We start from the raw sequence: 15,673 nt of genomic DNA, 5'->3' as shown, positions 1-15,673 counted from the left end.
AAAAAGATAATGTGAAGTAGAAGGGACAGGAGCTGAAGGGAATGGTGACATGAATAGAAAGGTGTATGTCTTTCAGCCTTCATTGTACTACCTATTTCTGGATATCGATCGCTCTCAAACTCAGGTCACTCTTCCAAATGCAAAGGGTGAACTATATATGACATATGCAGTGACATCAAAAAGTGCTATTGTACAATGCCTCTATCAACAAATGGGCAAGATATACCTTTTTCACCCACCTCCTTTAATCACAGATTCAAATGCTGAATAAACTGTGAAAACTGTTCAATCTCCATACACACCAGGCTATCTCCCTTCATAAAACCCCAAAAGAGAGCACTATAGCTCCTTCTCTACTAATAGTTACAGCCCATCTCAAATAATTTTTAAAAAATAAATTTCAATTTTTTATACATCCAATCACTGTATATCATTTGAATATGCAAAATCAATTTCCCCAGCATGAATACAATGAATATTAGTCCAGTCAAAGAAATTATCATACACATTATCACTTACAGTTAATTTTCTATTTTTGTGTCCCGTAAATGTTTTGCTACTTTACTTGAAAGGGCCCACAGACTCCTCTGTGCCAGTAGTAGTGCAGGGATAAGGGCTGAAGTTGTAGTGTTGGTTTCTTACACTTTACAGGCCTTTAGTTTAATAAATTGCTGAAGCCAGGTCTGGATTTAAACTTATTTCATACGACATATGAATAAAAAATTAGTAAAGCAGGTATAAAGGCAAGTAAAATTATATACTATTTTAAAAGCATTTTAATGATACAAATATACATCAAAACTATTATTTATGAAAACTTTTTATAAAATTATTTATTTAATTTTATTTATTCATTCATTTATTTTAATTTGACCAGAGAGAGAGAGAAAGCCACCAGGTTTGGGTTTTGAACCGTGGTCAGCTATGTGGGAGTGTTCAGCGCCTTAACCACCACCACCTGCTGGTCCCTACAAAAACATTTTTATAATGAGATTTAAAAATATCTCTACAAGTCAAGATTATGTAAATAAATTGAAAATAAAGTATAAACTTGAAGACAAGAAAATTTTGTTTTCTAAAACATTCCTTAAGTCTGTTTCCCTGGGGGTGATTTCTCACTTTCTGTCTCTATGTCTCTCTGGCGAGCACATGTGCCCTGTAGCGAAAACCTCTCCAAAAAAAATAACCTGGGTGTGGTGACACACATTTGTGGTCCCAGACACTTTGGAGACTGTGGCAGGAGGATCACAATAGCAATACTGTCTAAAAATATAACTCCCAGGGACTAGCAGGTGGCATAATGGTCACGTCTCTGGACTCTCACATAGTCAACCGCAGTTTGAGTCCAGGAGCCCAGTAGCTTAAAACTCATGCTGGGCATGTGTGCATACATGCCTCAAATGAGAGAAATGGAGAGGAGAATGGAGAAAAAAGGGACTGTGGCATGGCCATCTCCCCTGGGAGATGATTTTTCACTTTCTGTCTCTCTGTGACTCACTGGTGAGCCCATGGGCCCTATGGCAAAAATCTCTCTCAAAAAAATACAATTCCCACTTCTACTCCCCTTCCTCCCCCAACACACACACACAAAGTAAAATGCTTTCAAATGTTTCTACCCTTAAATAAAGAGTTAAGTAGGGAGAAAGAGTCAGCTATTCTTAGTGAAACAAAGAAGAAATAAGTTTCAAAACTTAACCACAAGAAGTTCTATCCCCATATATTCGGCCTAGAATAGAGACAACAGCTCTAAAATTTGTGTTTTCAGGCAGACAAGTACTCCACAATACTTATGGCAAGCCTTCTCCATGCACTGTTTCTTTTGATCTTTCTCCAGACTCAGTTTACCACATTACATGTTTAACCGTTTTTTTCTCATATGGCTTATAAACACGACGAGACCACCTCCTTCCAAATGTACCGAAAACTCCCAACCCAAAGGAAAACACAGAAATAAACAATATTAGAAGGAGTACAGTTAAAAAGAAAATGTTCTTAACTTTTCATTTACTCTCTTCGTTGGCTAACTATTGCCAACTCACAACCATCATCACCACCACCACCATAACCACCACCCTGTCCTTCCCCATCAAGACTTGAAACAACTGCTTTAAATTTCTTTTAGTGCAGCAAGCAATAGCTTGTAAAAGGATGCGAACCAGCTGAAACATTTGACAGACAGTGTTAAATACCAGGGAATTCCTATCAACCATTTTACTTTAAAAGGTGCTTTGATGTTGGCTATCTTTCATGTACCTCTTTCATGGCACATTAATAAAGAAAACGGAGCCGGAGTAAATCAAGACCCAAGGTCACGTCTAGAATTACAGCACTGTAGGTACCTGAAGAAATACGGATTAATGCTGCATGAGTAGTGAATAAATAAAAGCACCACTACTTACCAATCAGGCAAGTTTTACAAGTGCTTCTGAACTTTATTCTGCAAGTAGACCTGAGACATCTTTAATCCCTCATGCCTCTGAAACCTAATTATCATAATGTGAACCCAAATGTTAGGGTTCCTTCAAAATATAAATGCTATGAAGCGGAAAAGTAATGGGAATTAAGCTGGGTGTAACCTTAGAAATGTACGGATGTGGGGAACTTGAAAGTGGTATTTCAATAACTTAGAGCATAATACAAACAGCCACATAAAATACATTAGCATCAAAGCCACCCCCTTATCCCTAAAAAAAAAAAAAAAAAGAACACATAAAACACAAATAAATAAGAAAGATTCAAGAATGACTATTTTCAAATACCAATTCTGGTCCCTGAATCTGCACATCCTTTATAACCAAAAGAAAAGGATCTCAACAAAAGATTCTGACAATTCTGGATTCTTCTAATGCAACTGAAATGAGAGTGAACCACAGTGATTTTTTACAACCCAAACAGTTGAAGTAAGAAAAAAACCGAAATTTTCCTTAATAATCAATTGAGCATTTTGAAGTATTGGCCGTGGTGAGAGAAAATAGTAAACAATGCAAAAAACAAACAAACAAACAAAAACACAAAAACAAACAAACATATATATATAATGTGTGTGTAAGTGTGTGTGTGTGTGTGTGTGTGTGTGTGAATGAATAAGAATGAATTTGAATAGATGAAACAGGGGGACCAGCAGATGGCAACCACGGTTCAAGTCCTAGACTTGGTGATTAAAACTCATGCTGGATGCATGTATGTGCATGCATGTGTGCCCAAGATCTCCAGAGGAGAATGGAAGAGAAATGATGGTAGTGTGGCCACCTCCCGGGGTGGGGGCAGGGGGGTGATTTCTCGCTTTCTGTCTCTCCAGCTGGCAAAAATCTCTATTAAAAAAAAAAAAAAAAGTCAAATAGTTAATAATCTCAAAGTAAAAATGGTTCCATTAGTAAGCATTGCTAATGTAGTCTTATCCCTTATATACCTAATTTACCCTAGGAACTATGATTTTTAAAAAATAGAACTAAAATTGCTTAATATAAATGTCTTCATCTTATATTCACTACATGTATGTACTCACTACAACACAGAATTTAGCATAAATGAAAAGTGCATATTCAGGGACGGTTTCTAAAGTCCCAAAAGATGGACACTATAACCCTATAACATGGTTCCTAACTTCACCAAGAACATCATTAATGGAAAGGTCTATCTATAATTATTTTGTCTACCTATTTACAAGCCATTAGGTCTTAAAATTTTTTTTTCTACTTGGCTGATGTCTCTATAACAGAAGACAGTGTTTATCTGACATATTCTTTAAAAAATAATAGAACTATGCATATATAAAATTGGTGAACTCCACTCTATTTTCAAAAACACAGTAAACTACATTTGGAGGAATATCTAGGAGTATAAAACTACACGTACACAAACTTATAGAAAAAAATGTAAAATTATTGCTCAAAATATGGTGTTGTTTCTTCCATTTCTCGAGGTTATCAAAAACACTCATAAAATCATCAATTGTTACATTAATGGTGAACATACAGTTTCATTTACATTTTAATATCTGTTATAGCAAATACACTTGTCTAAACAGAACATCTGTTTTGGTTATAATACAATGTATCTCTGGCAAGCACTTATAATAAAACTAACAAAAACAATCAAGAATCTTTATTGGATCTGGCAACAAAAGCAGATTTGTAACCAAAAACCTTAAGATGAGAAGTGACCATCACTGGGCTCTAGGCCAGTTCTAATCTAAATCAATAAACAAAAATCTACTAGAGGGGCTACAGTTAAGTGTGGGTTGGGGTAATTCCTGTAGATATTTAAATTGGACTTATGGACAAAAAAACACATGGGTTACAAAACTGGTGAAACATATTTTATTTTGATCAAAAACTGTCAAACTTAATTCAAATCCAAATCAAATAAAACCAAACACACACATACCCAAGTAAACTCTCCAATTACTCATTCCTTATGCCTGCTTTCCCAACATACTTCACTTAAAGCAGTCTATTTAAATACGTGTGTGTGTATTTTAGGTATTAGCCATAGGACACATGCACGCACCAGAAAGAGATAGAGAAAGTGAGAAATCACTCTGGGTGGATGAGGGGGCAGGGATGGTCATGTTGCAATTCCTTCTCTGTTCTCCTCTTTGGATTTTTGGCACATTCACTCATACACCCTCAAGTGTTTTTCAAACTGCTGGGTCTGCGACGCCAACCTCTCAGCCTGCCATGTGGGGCTTACCTGCCTTAACCACCACAGGCTGGCCCAAAAAGTAAATTTCTTTAAACCAAAGCAAAAGAAAAATATCCAGGTGGTTTTGGCAGGGGAAATCTGCTGTACATTATTCTGATAGAATCACCCACAGTCAGAGTTCAAACAGAATTTAAAAATCATCTCATCAAAATTTCTACAAAGGGGGCCGGCAGGTGGCATGGTGGTTAAGGGTGCTGGACTCCCACATATCAAGTCCCCAATCTGGCAGCTTATTTTTTCACTTTCCCTCTCTCGTCCTCTCTCCCTCTTGCTCTGTTCCTCTCTGGTCAAATTAAAAATAAACAAATAAGTAAATAAATAAAATTAAATTAATTAATTCTTAAAAAAAATTCTACAAGAAAAATTCCGTTTAACATCGCAAAAGTCATTAATCCATATGACAGTATATATTGTTAGGATTAGACATAAAAATACTCTAGTCTTGCAAAAACTTTCCTAATCCTAATTCTACCACACCTCAATGTCCACAAATTTGAAAAGCATGCCTCCAAACCTTGACTAGATTACTGACTATAGTGTTAACTAATATGTCTGTGGCATGCCACTAGAGAACCCACACTAGATACAAATTTATTAGTTAATCAATATCTTTTGGGGAGTCATATAACCAAATCTCTAGTTTATCCATAAGGATATTGAAAGATCACCAAAGCCGTATAGAGACCCATATCTGTCCACCAACCTAGTCTTCCTAACAGAAAATGAAATAGGATAAAACAAAACTGTTTCATTTATGAGAAATGCATGCTGACCTCCAGTGGCTATTGTTCTACTGTCCTTTACTAAGTGCTCATAAGTAATTCTTTTATAATTTAATAGTAACTATGCCTGATACCAATTACACTCAATAAGCACTTGCATAACCTATTTTATCTCACCTTCGAAGCATCAAAGTAACATCTGCTCATCTCCAAGATTCCACAATTTCTCAACAATGACCAACAGTGGTATCAAAATTTATAAATGCACCCAGGACCCTAGAAAATGTTCATGAGAGTCAGAAAATAAGGAACAAAAGCTCTCTTTGTAACATCTTATTTTAATCATATTCCAGCTTCCTTTTATTCATACTTAATCTATTTTCAGGCCTCAAATCATTCTATCTCACAAATCAAAGGAGTTGAGTAATTCCACTTTTTCTTAGCCACTGATTTAGATTATGACATTATCTACAAGCAACAGGATTCCTTTTCTAACTCTTTTCCCTGTGACAATCATTAAAAAGCTGTTTATGTTATACTTAGCATAAGGGAGGAGGCAGGTAACGGAGGAATTCATGCCTTAAGCATTAGTCTTCCAATACTATTTGATACATAGTGACTCCCCTCTTATACACATTCTTAGTTACTTACACATTTTTGAGTTTTGTGTATCTTTTTAAAATCTACAGCTGGCAAGAAGCTGACACAAACAGATTTACTTTTTCTTTTTTAAGATTTACTTATATATTTATTTATTTATCTTTATTATTACTGTTGACTAGAAAGAGACAGAGAGAGAGACAGAAAGTGAGAAAGCAAGCTGTCAGGTCCAGGCCTTGAAACGCAGTTGGCTATGTGGGAGTCTAGTGCCTTAACCACCACACCACCTGCCAGCCCGTTTTGTTTTTTATTTCATATTAAGTTTACCAAAAATCTAGAAATAGTTATATGATAATAAGAATAACATGTTGATATTAACACTTGTATAAAGTTTATCAACTATGATTATTGCCATTGGCACAAAAGATTATGGAAAAAAAAATCCAATGATCATTTGGAGAAAAATTAACTGACTTCTTTCCAGATCTTTGATCTTGCCCTAAGTCAACCCTCCATTCACCATCATCGCTGCCCACATTCCATCCCTTTGTCAACATTTGAGCTCTACAAATCCTAACAGAAAATGAAATAGGATAAAACAAAACTGTTTCATTTATGAGAAATGCATGCTGACCTCCAGTGGCTATTGTTCTACTGTCCTTTACTAAGTGCTCATAAGTAATTCTTTTATAATTTAATAGTAACTATGCCTGATACCAATTACACTCAATAAGCACTTGCATAACCTATTTTATCTCACCTTCGAAGCATCAAAGTAACATCTGCTCATCTCCAAGATTCCACAATTTCTCAACAATGACCAACAGTGGTATCAAAATTTATAAATGCACCCAGGACCCTAGAAAATGTTCATGAGAGTCAGAAAATAAGGAACAAAAGCTCTCTTTGTAACATCTTATTTTAATCATATTCCAGCTTCCTTTTATTCATACTTAATCTATTTTCAGGCCTCAAATCATTCTATCTCACAAATCAAAGGAGTTGAGTAATTCCACTTTTTCTTAGCCACTGATTTAGATTATGACATTATCTACAAGCAACAGGATTCCTTTTCTAACTCTTTTCCCTGTGACAATCATTAAAAAGCTGTTTATGTTATACTTAGCATAAGGGAGGAGGCAGGTAACGGAGGAATTCATGCCTTAAGCATTAGTCTTCCAATACTATTTGATACATAGTGACTCCCCTCTTATACACATTCTTAGTTACTTACACATTTTTGAGTTTTGTGTATCTTTTTAAAATCTACAGCTGGCAAGAAGCTGACACAAACAGATTTACTTTTTCTTTTTTAAGATTTACTTATATATTTATTTATTTATCTTTATTATTACTGTTGACTAGAAAGAGACAGAGAGAGAGACAGAAAGTGAGAAAGCAAGCTGTCAGGTCCAGGCCTTGAAACGCAGTTGGCTATGTGGGAGTCTAGTGCCTTAACCACCACACCACCTGCCAGCCCGTTTTCTTTCTTTCTTTTTTTTTTTTTTTAATGTTTTTTGTTTGTTTTTGCTATAAGGCTGGTGCACTGACCACAGAGATAAAAAGAGACAGAGACAGAAAGCAAGAAATCACCCCTCAGGGGGGATGGCCATGCCACAATCCCTTCTCCTTCATTCTCCCCTCAGTATTTTGGGCACGTGCACACATTGCCAGGCATGAGTTCTAAGTCGCCAGTCAAACTGTGGTCAACTACATGGAGTGCAGCAACATAGCCATTATGCCATTATGCCATCTGATGGTTTTATTTTCTTATCTTTTTCTGGTAAATAAAACCCCTGAAAATCAATGTGCTCTATTCACAACACAATGGAATATTTGCATATTAAACAACATGATTAATTATGCAAGTGCTAAATTAGATACTAGACACTAGTAGACTTTAAAAAGTAAGAAAAACTAAGGCCAGACAGTGGTGCAACTGACCCACATGGGAAGGTCCTGGGTTAGTGTCCCAGAGCAAACCAGAAGTACCTGTGATCTGGTCACACAAGACTGGGAATAGATTATGGTGTGAAGTCCCTTTGGGGAGTGCCTACTTCTCTCTGTTGATCATGGATGAAATTAATAGATAATATTTTTTAATTTAAGAAAAATGTATAAGTGTAAAATAAAAATTGTACCAACTTGGTTTGACCAAGAATATTTCTTAACCTATTTCTTGATAAACTTTTACCTACCAAAAAAAGAAAAAAAAAAACATTCTTGATGGACAGAATGATTAGGCAGTTTTCTGATATACTTTGACAGATATAAAACATGTTCTGGCAAACCAATCACTTAAATATTTTTGTTTGCTTTCTTTCCTTTTTTAATTTCTAATTAATCTAAAATAATTTTGTAATTATTTTACATTCTCTTTTCTTTTTTTTTAAAATTGAATTTGAAGATGTTTATTGCATTCCATTTTTGGTGGAAAGAGATGTAACATACATTTATTTGTGAAATACACAAAGCTAAACTGGATAAGCAGCATTTTCCTATTCCCAGTCCATTTCTGAGAACTAAATCATGAACTGCTCCACTGTAATAAATCTCTTATAATATTTGGACACCAAGTTTAATATTCATTAATTTTCTCTTCTTAGTATAGGCAGCAATTCATCATTTTCCTTCAGTTCCTTAACAATATCCAATCCTCCAACAAGTTCCCCTTTCACACAGAGCTGAAGGTATGTTGGCCAATTTGAGTAAGCTTTCAAGCCTTGTCGAACTTCTTCCTCCTCCAATATATCAAATGTTTCATATTCAACACCAGTACTATTCAGTATTTCCAGAATTTGTTTGCTGAATCCACATTTTGCTTCCTTTCATAAAGAGCATCACAGAAGCTTTGTCAGCCCTGTGAGTCTTTCCTCTAACTTGGGAGCTCTGGGGCAAATTGTATCTAGTTCTTCAGATGCTTCGAGCTCCTTAATAATATCAAGTCCTCTTATGAGCCCTCTAGAAACATAGAGCTGAGGATAGGTAGACCAATTGGAATAGGTTTTTAAGCCCCTGTCAAACTTCTTCATCTGAGAAGATATCAAAACTGCTAAACTGAATATTATATTTGTGAAGAATTTCCACCATCTGCTTGCTGAAACCACAGCGTGGCTCTTGAGGAATTCCCTTCATAAACAACATACGGGGGGGCAGTATGAGTTAATTTCTTGAGGCAAAGGTTGAGATCTTCTTTAGGATGCTCATTAGTGTTGGGTGGGATAGAGTCACTAGATGCATGTCACTGAATTTTTTTGGTCAACTCCGGGGCATGTGCACCATCTAATTGGTCAATTTTCTGACAATTCTGGAAAAACAGAAAGGTGGGAACAGAACTAATTTCATATTTTTCAGATACTTCAGGAATAGCTTCAGCTTCCAACTTCACACATGAAACTTGAAGGTGTCCTTTAGCTAATTCAGCCATTACATCATTCATCTGTGCACACTGTGGAACCCATGGTGCTCAGAAATAGATGGCAAGGAGGAACTCAGCTTTGACATGCAGCAGCTTCTCAAACTGCTAGGCAGAGCCAACCTCCACCGATGCTGCTGCCTTAGCCACCTCCGCCGCCATGCTGTTGCGGCCAGCTACATTGTCTTTTCTATGAAATTTTATTACTCAGAATGCATCTCTGAATTGGCCCATTAGAAACCTTTCTCCTTAATAAGATTACAATAAAAGTTTGGCATGCATTTAAATAATCAAAAGTATTTGGAAAGTATTCTTTGACAACAGAAATTTTAATTAAGAAAATTCTACCCATTAATTTTTTTTCCAGAGAATTTGTAAAGGATCACGGTTTATTATTTTACTAGTAGAGCACATTAGTTCGGCTCACATATTGCAATGTATTCTGAGAACTATTCATCTATTTTCTTTCCTCAAGAAGACCTTTTGCAAATTTATAAAGTGGTCTGAATTATTTTTTAAGAGTCTCTCAACTTCTCATTAGAGACCATTACAGGCCAATCTTCTACATGAACTTTGTATTTTTAAAGGTTCCAAAATGGGAATTTAAGCAGCAATGTTCCTCAAACTTTTCTGATCATCATCAACAATAAAAGACGACTAATCAGAAGAAAAAGAAAATGAAAACTAAAATGCCACCTGTAAACTCTTATAGTGAAAGAGTAGTGTTTTCCAGAGTGAACATACCTGAAACGGAATTTAAATTAGATCAAGTCTGGAGCTTTTATCATTGTACTAGAAAAAATATTTCAACTGCTGAAATCGGACAGTACTAGGGAATGAGAAGGCTCTAAGATTTGTCCGTTGATTCAGCCAGGGATAAACATGAGTTCATACAAACACTGAATAAAGAATGAGGTAGTTAAAAAAAAAAGTGTTTCTCTTCTTATACCTTTGTGAGTCTATCTTATTCATTTCAACATTTACATTACTGGTTGAGAAAATGAATTCACAAGTAAAATAACTAGAAGAAAATATAAAAAAATTAATATGATTCTCTGAATAGTGAGATTATAAATTATTTTTATTTTCCTCTCTGTATTTTTCTAAATCTCTTTTGAGCATATCTTAAAAAAGAACGACCTGTAAGACTTTGATGATCTGGAGGGCTATGGGAGGGAACCGCAGCATAAGACCCTACTGAGTGTGCTTTTCTTTCTCTCTCTCTCCCTATCTCTCATACATGCACATGCTCTCTATCACAAATTTTTAAAAAACAAGTAACAGAGAATAAAGGCTATTGATGTATATGTTTCAATAGACACTCATATTCTAAGGAAATAAAGTGAAAGAAATAAGTGATTCTGAACTCAAAAGTATAAACTCAAATTAAAAACTGAGATGATTAAAAATTATAATCTCCTAATTTTTTTTTGTGGTATTTGTCTTGCTATCTGAAAATACCAAATTTTACATTTAAATTAAAAAAAAAAAAGTAGTGACTGCTGTTTCTCAGTAATATGACAGATTAGCTGCCTGGATTAACCTTCTAATAAAAACAATGAAAACTCCTAGGATATCTTAAGTGTATCAGTGACATAGCAAGAAACATGCAAGCTACAAAAATGAAGCATGCAGGGAAAGCTTGACTGCTGAAGCTGACTTTCAGATGAGGGGATTTTTGTGTTAAATTTTCTAGCTTCATGGCCTCACAGAGCTTCACAGAACCAGAGGAATAGAAAACAAATGCAGAGTTCACCTAAAAGAAGAGTTAAAAAGAAATGTCTTCACCTGCCTTCACACATAAAAAGTTGGGACCCTACAGGATAAAATTCCCAATAAAAAGGTAAAACAAAAATAAACTCATTATTGGCTGGCCGTAGCCTGATAGGCTGTGCAGCACCCCAGTCTCCGGTGGCTGCCTCCCCTAGTCATGGCACAGGGTCTTGGCTCTTTATGGTAGTAGTAGTGCACAGCAAGCTCGACTTCATGCTTGACACCGAAGTCAATGGTGAGACCATTCTGAGAAGCCTCCGGTCCATTTTCCAGGAGCAGGGGATGGTGGAGGTGGTACACACCTGGCAGGACCATGGCTACTTAGCAACTTACACCAACAAGAATGGCAGCTTTGCCAATTTCAGAATTTTCCCACATGGATTGGTATAGTGGACCTTCAGAGCTATGACAGTAATGTGCAGGGCAAACAAGAAATCGACAGTCTTTTGAATAAAATAAAAGAATGAAAAAACTGAATCAAGACAGTACTGGGTGGGTAAAAAGATTACCACCCATTGTTTGAGGAGGGGCCATTGACAAATACTGGCCCACAGCTAATGGGCACCTGGTTGAGTATGACACAGATGAAGTGATGTATGATGACAATTCACCATATCAGAACATTATAATGTTACACTCAAAGCAACTTGGAAATATTCTCATTCTGAGTGGGGATGTTAATTTGGCAGAGAATGATTTGGAATATACTCGGGCCATTGCAGGCAGCAACAAAGGAAATTATACTGGCAAGGATGTACTGATTCTGGGAAGTGGAGATGGTGGCATATTATGTGAAATAGTCAAACTGAAACCAAAGATGGTCACTATGGTAGAGACTGATCAAATGGTGATTGATGGATGTAAGGAATGCATGCGAAAAATGTGTGGTGACATCTTACAACAATCTTAAGGGAGACTGCTATCAGGTTCTCATAGAAGACTGTGTCCCAGTATTGAAGAGGTACACCAAAGAAGGGAGACAGTTTGATTATGTAATTAATGGTTTGATAGCTGTTCCAATCTCCACCTCTCCAGAAGATTCCACATGGGTGTTTCTCAGATTGATTCTTGACCGCTCAATGAAAGTACTGATACGGATGGGAAATATCTCACATGGAGAAACTGTGTAAACTTGACAGAAGCCCTGTCACTCTATGAAGAACAGCTCGGGTGCCTGTGCTGTCCTGTGGAATTCTTGAAGGAGATCATCAGTGTCCCTTCATACTTGGAACTGTTGGTATTTTATACTGTTTGGAAGAAAGCTAAGTCTTAAAGATGAAATTCCACCCATCATGTGTGCTGCCCTTCCTGACCTCTGTATGCTGTACAGCATATACACAAGTCAGGCAACTGATTGTGAATTCCTTAGTTTTCCTTTTTAATTATTAGTTTTAATTTTAGAAAAGCAAATTGAGCTAGGATGTTATTTTTTTGAAAGTCAACTGAAGGATGATTAGGCAGCACAGCAAAGCCTGCTAAATGCACTGACCCCCTAGAATGTAATTTTTGTTACTTTTTATTTTTCTGTGGGCTTGTTTTATTTTGTTTTGGTTTTGGTAAACCTGCAATTTGGATATTTGGAGAAATGAACATCATTGTTTTGTTCTAGAGGAAAGTTCTTGATAGTATTCCTGTCCCAAATTTACATAAATGTTAAAATTTGTTGCTTATAAGAAAGAGTTTAAAAAAATAGTAATGTTTCAATTAAAATTACTAAAGAGTCAAAAAAGATAAAAAATAAATTCATTATTACCCTACTCTACCTCCAAGAGATCACAATGAAAATTTTTTTTGTTTGTTTGTTTTTGGAGAAGTTTTTGCTATAGGGTGCATGAGCTCGCCAGAAAGAGACAGAGACAGAAAGTGAGAAATCATCCCCGGGGGGGGAGTAGCTATGCTGCAATCCCTTCTCCTCCATTCGCCTCTTGAGATTTTGGGCACACACACGCATGCGTTTGGCTTGAGTTCAAACCACTGGGTCCAGGACTACATGGGAGTCCAATGACATAGACATTATGCCAACTGCTGGTCCCCAAAAATGGACTGGAATATTTCAAACGTTGCCACAGGCTGGTGGGAGGTGTGGGAAGTGCTGATGAGAATACAGAGCCATAACCTATCTCTCTAGTTTACAGTCTAAATTGACACTACATTGGTGGACAGAAAATAAAAGCTCAATCCAAGAATTTAAGTGATCCTAAGTAGTATCTATCGGAGGCTGGCAGAAGCAAACAGTAATCCTGTCTGAAGCACTCACAGTCCAGGCTTCTATGAAATCCCACAGATAATGGTCTATAAAAATAAGGAATCTACAATAAAAATGGAACAGAATAGGAAACAAAACACCACAAAGCAGAACCAGCTGTTACAGCAGATAGCAGAAACAGACCTTGTAATGATTTCAGATACTAGAATTATCACACAGAGTGTAAAATACAATGCTTAATAGTTAATATGTTTACTACATGACCTGAAAACATATTCAGAAATAGCAAAATCTGGGGACCAGCAGTTAGCGTAATGGCTATGTCGCTGGACTCCCATGTAGTTGACTGAGGCTCGAGTCCTGGACCCAGTGGCTTAAACTCACGCTGAGCGCACCTGCGTGTGTGCCCAAGATCCCGAGAGGAGAACGGAGGAGAAGGGATTGCGGCGTGTCCATCTGCCCTGGGGGGTGATTTCTCACTTTCTGTCTCTCTGTCTCTCTCTCTTTCTGGTGAGTGCACGTGCCCTATAGCAAAATCATCTCATATATACATATACATATATATACATATATATATAAAAAAAAAAAAAAAGAAATAGCAAAATCTGTTAGGAATAACCAAGCAGTTTTTTTTTTAAATTATAATGTCCAGAAATGGAAAACTGTAACTGAAATTAAAAATTAAATAGATAGGTGCCAATTTTATAAAAATTAAATTATAGAACTAAACGAAAGAGTTAAACCTGTAAAACTTGTAGAACAAAACAGAAGGATCACAGACTCTGGTTTTGTCAAATATTTCTTTACCAGGAAACTAAAAGCAAGAACTATACACACACACACACACACACACACACACACACACACAAACAACTGATAAAGCAGACTTCATCACTATCAACATTTTGGCCTAGCTCTTGACATACTGGACTGTGAAGGTGGAAGCCACATCTGACCACAGTTAGAGCTCCTGACCTGGACGGCTTGAAAACACGCTGCGGGTATGCTCATATATACTCAGCATCTTGACAAACTGAGAAAACTAGAGGAAGGGGACTGCACAGTGATCAAGGCCCTTTGAGAGTGCTCTTCTCTCTCCCTGTCTCTCTCTCTTTCTCATGCATGCACTCTATCATGTGTTACATTTTTAAAATTATTTTTAAAAGTTTAAGAATTATTTTTATTTAATTTTATTTGTTATCATTATTTTATTTACTTTTTTAATTTGAGAGACAGAGAAAGAGAGAGTGAGGGAAAGTGAGAAAGTGAGCCAACAGGTTCAGGACTCAAACCGCGGTTGGTCGTGAGGAAATTCATCACCCTCAACCACCACGGTACCTGCCAGCCCCCAGATTTTTTGCTATTCAAAAAATCCTGTTTAAATAAAAACACAGACTGGGTGAAAAAGTTTACAAAACATAAGACAATTCTAATAAATAATAAGTGAAATAAATAAAGCAGTATAAAATGTTTTATCATTGCAAAAGAGAACAATGAATAGTTTAATATTTCATTTTATTATTACCATATTAATATGCTTCTAACTGAACTATCAAATGGTAGATTTAACAACAGAAATACCCTTTCTCCTCAACTCAGTATAAATATAATTCAAAACATATTTGCAAATAAATATTAAAATTACGCTCTGTAAGTCTACTAATTTTAGGACTAAAAATACATCACAGGGGACCAGCAGGTGGCATAATGGCTACTTCGCTGGATTCCCATGTAGTCAACTCGGTGGCTTAACCTCACGCTGGGCACCTGTGTATGTGTGCTCAAGATCCTGAGAGGAGAATGAAGAAGAGACTGAGGCAGGGCTCTCCCCTCCACGTGACTTCTCACTTTCTGTCTCTCTTTCTGGTGAGCGCATGCATCCTGTACTAAAATCCTCTCCAGGGACCAGCAGATGGCATAATGGCTACGTTGCTGAACTCCCACGTAGTCGTCCACGGTTCAAGTCCTGGATCCAGTGGCTTAAACTCACGCCAGGCGCATATAAGTGTGTGCCCAAGATCCCGAGAGGAGAATGGAGGAGAAGGGATTGTGGCGTAGCCATTCCCCCTGGGGAGTGATTTCTCACTTTCTGTTTCTCTCTGTCTTTCTGGCGAGCGCACGTGCCCTATAGCGAAAACCTCCCCCCCCTCCCAAAAAAAAATACATCACAGGTTGGAAATAAGCCAGTTGTCAAACAACAGGAGATGACTAGAATAGGGTACAACCCAATAAGAAATTTAAGGAAGGAAAGGA

General features: G+C 36.7%; 1 protein-coding gene and 2 pseudogenes across 1 annotated transcript in view; 1 reads left to right on the top strand and 2 right to left on the bottom strand.

Annotated features, from left to right (window-relative positions):
* SRBD1 (S1 RNA binding domain 1) overlaps nucleotides 1-15,673 on the bottom strand; it is a 236,477-nt gene that overhangs the window by 151,700 nt on the left and 69,104 nt on the right. The gene's annotated exons all lie outside the window — the stretch shown is intronic.
* On the bottom strand, nucleotides 8,599-9,603 carry LOC102502744 (glutaredoxin-3 pseudogene; annotated as a pseudogene).
* On the top strand, nucleotides 11,416-12,487 carry LOC102479787 (spermine synthase pseudogene; annotated as a pseudogene).

The sequence above is a fragment of the Tupaia chinensis genome, unplaced genomic scaffold, assembly GCF_000334495.1.
Source record: "Tupaia chinensis unplaced genomic scaffold, TupChi_1.0 Scaffold000661_1, whole genome shotgun sequence".
Lineage (NCBI taxonomy): Eukaryota > Metazoa > Chordata > Mammalia > Scandentia > Tupaiidae > Tupaia > Tupaia belangeri.
The sequence above is the reverse complement of the archived record's forward strand: the minus strand, read 5'-3'. Positions and strand labels throughout refer to the sequence as shown.